Genomic DNA, 3,090 nt, shown 5'->3' on the forward strand with positions numbered 1-3,090 from the left:
TCTCGATATATGAAACATACATAGGTAGTGGTACATAAACATGCGGTGAACTTCTACAATAACACCACTGCAACCGAAACCCTATCTCCTATCGATATCGAATTCCAAACCACCAAGTGCACGAACCAACCAACGCTTTTCCCCTCTTTACAAGATTCTAAACTTATCTGAAAATTGGAAATAGACCGAAGACCAAGAATAACTGTTTCATGTATATTTTAGATCATTTCGTTCGATCATTTTATTTTTATATATTCGTGAATGCAAATTTTCTGGAAATGTAAGATTTAAAAAATTCAAGAGAAAAATCAAATTGGGCAGAAAAAAATAAAATTTCATTCTGAACAAAGGAATATCGTTGCAATTTAGTAATTTACTTAATTATAATAGAACCATAATTAATTCATATTGAGCAATATGAAAATTGGAAGCAATTCAATCGTTTTTCAGTTTTTAAATTGATTAAGCCAATGCCCGGGTGGAAATTTAAGTCGGGGGCTGGCCATTCTACGACTGGAGAGCCCGGCTTTAAGCCGGGAACTGGCCGGGGTGCCTGACTTTGAGTCGGGCTGTGGCCGGGGTTTCTGGTCGGAATCCCACAAGCATCGTCACGCTGCGCTGGCCAGCGTCCGGCCATGAAGCTTGGCCGGGAGCTGGCTGGGGAGCCCGACCGTGGCCTGGACAAGATATTGGTGCTTTACTAGATTTAAATAATTCGGGTTTCAATTGTATGAAGAGCATCTGTCACTGAATTACAGGATCAATTTCATTCTTTTTTACTGTAGAATTGGAGCATATTAATATATGAAATTCCACACGCCCAGCACACAGTCGTCATTAACTATTTTCGCGTAGTCGTTGAGACAGAAAAGGTATTTAAAAAATAAACATTGAATGATTGCGAGTATATTGACTTTAAATATTAATAGTCCTATTTAGAGTTAATACATATATTACATTTTTAAACATTATATTACAAATAAAATTTCTAACGCTACGGGGTATCGAACCTACATCTATATACCTAAATCTTTGTCCTAGCAGTCGGGAGTGCTAACTACTGCGCTACACCGACAAGTTGAAACTCGTTGAAAAAGCCATCCTCATAAGCTACACTTCAAAAAAGATACGGTACCAAATTTAAATTCTCTTTTTCTAATTATTTATTATTATGCGACGTTATGTAAATATATAATACATGAACTTTTGACAGGAACTTTCGTGTAAGGTTTGGTTTTTAGATGTTTTATACTATTTTACAACGTGTAAGATTGATACAAAATGTAAATTTTTTTCTGAACATTTGCAATTCTTTATCAAGATGGAATTTAGAATTTTTCTCTTGTCATCGGATTTTTAGTCACAAAATTCATTGTTTGTAAGTTTGAACACATGAAACCTTAAAATTTGTGGTGTTAAAAAGATATTCACTCAATATATTTCCACGCGGGGAACATCCATGCGGGTATACACATCCATTTCTTAATGAAATCAGAAAAAGTAATTAAGTTATAAAGGAAGTTTAACAATTTTATTTTTGCCAATAAACGCCCGCGGCCAGCTACCGTCTAAGCATTCGATCATAAGATTTGCCCGATCAGAGCCCAGTCAGCTCCCGACTGGGGTTTTGACATAAATTTCACCTAACGAGTCTTCGACCAGCGCACAGCTAGGCTCTTAAAAAACAAACATACCCCGGCCAGTCCCCGACCAGAAACCTTGTTGTGCTAGGGTTAACCCGGGCTTTTTCCACGGACGTAACTGAAGTTCAAAATAAATTGGTATAAGAAAATAACCTGAAACAAAACTGAGAGGCTAGTTTTTACGGTGTGCTGCCGTTCTGACGAAGAAACTATACATTGAGAAAAAAGTAATTTTGATTTAAAGAAAATGTACTTGAGTCAAAGAAATGAGCTTACTGAATATGTCTTATAAAACATTTCTTGAATAATACAAAGAATTCTTTTTATTTGAAGGTTATTCAACTTCTGCAATCTGTCTACAAAGTTCAATGCAATTTGCAATCACTCGATTTTTACCTTGCAATAACGGTAATCAATTTGCAATTTCACAATGTAATCACTTGCAACCATGAAATTGGTGTACAATAAATTTTGAAGTTATGTTCCCCTCGGTTTTACCTACACCAAAAGAATGAAATTATTTTTGCAAAATTATATTTATTTCAGGCAGTGAAATACCAACTGCACGAACGGGCGTTGCTATTGGTTGAAAGAAATAAGTGATTTTTTAAAACTAGGTAGTCGATACAGTCAAATGTAATTTTAATTTAAGGAAATATTTCCTTCAAATAAATCAAAGTCCATCGGCTGAAGTAAAAGCTTTTCTTGAGGGGGCAATAATAGATAGAGAGTACTCTTTATTTTGAGAAATTTGAAATGTTTTGTTACCAACGTGAGGTTATTTTGTTCCGTGAGATTACATGAAAAGAACATAGCCTACATTTTTTAGCCCAATTGGATCATATTTTAGAGGAATATTTCTATGTATTTTATATCGGGAAAATTGAGAAAAAGCATCTAATTGAAATAACTGTCTTAAATTTTAATGAAATCTCACGGCCACATAGGGATATTTTTGCATTTTCCGAGAAAATGACTTGAATCTTGGTTAAAAGACTTTTTTTATTAAAAAGTAGATAGTGATGTGTACGACACAAAATTTTAAAAACTTAAAAAATGACGCCTAATATATAATTACGAAAATATCGCATTTTTTGTCAATTTTAACGAATCTTTTTTAAAATTGTTTAGTAAAGCAATTATATCAGGCATTTATTATATCTTTTTATGTAACCTCACGAAATTAGTTGGCGGGAGCCTAAAATATTGTAAAAAATTGTTTACCCGACGTAATAAGGACCATCCTAGGGGACAAGGCACTGTAACGAGCTCAAAAGTGAAGGTATTTTTTCGAATGTTTTTAAATCAAAAGATATCGGATTTTTCTTAAATTTTTATTACAGTTTATTGACGTGCGTATAAGATGACAAAATTAATTGATAACTATTCTGGCCAGCCCTCCCCTCTCACCATCCACGCCTTTAGAATTTAGCATTGCAAAAATAAT

Source organism: Belonocnema kinseyi, chromosome 8, assembly GCF_010883055.1.
Source record: "Belonocnema kinseyi isolate 2016_QV_RU_SX_M_011 chromosome 8, B_treatae_v1, whole genome shotgun sequence".
In the NCBI taxonomy this organism is placed as follows: Eukaryota; Metazoa; Arthropoda; class Insecta; order Hymenoptera; family Cynipidae; genus Belonocnema; species Belonocnema kinseyi.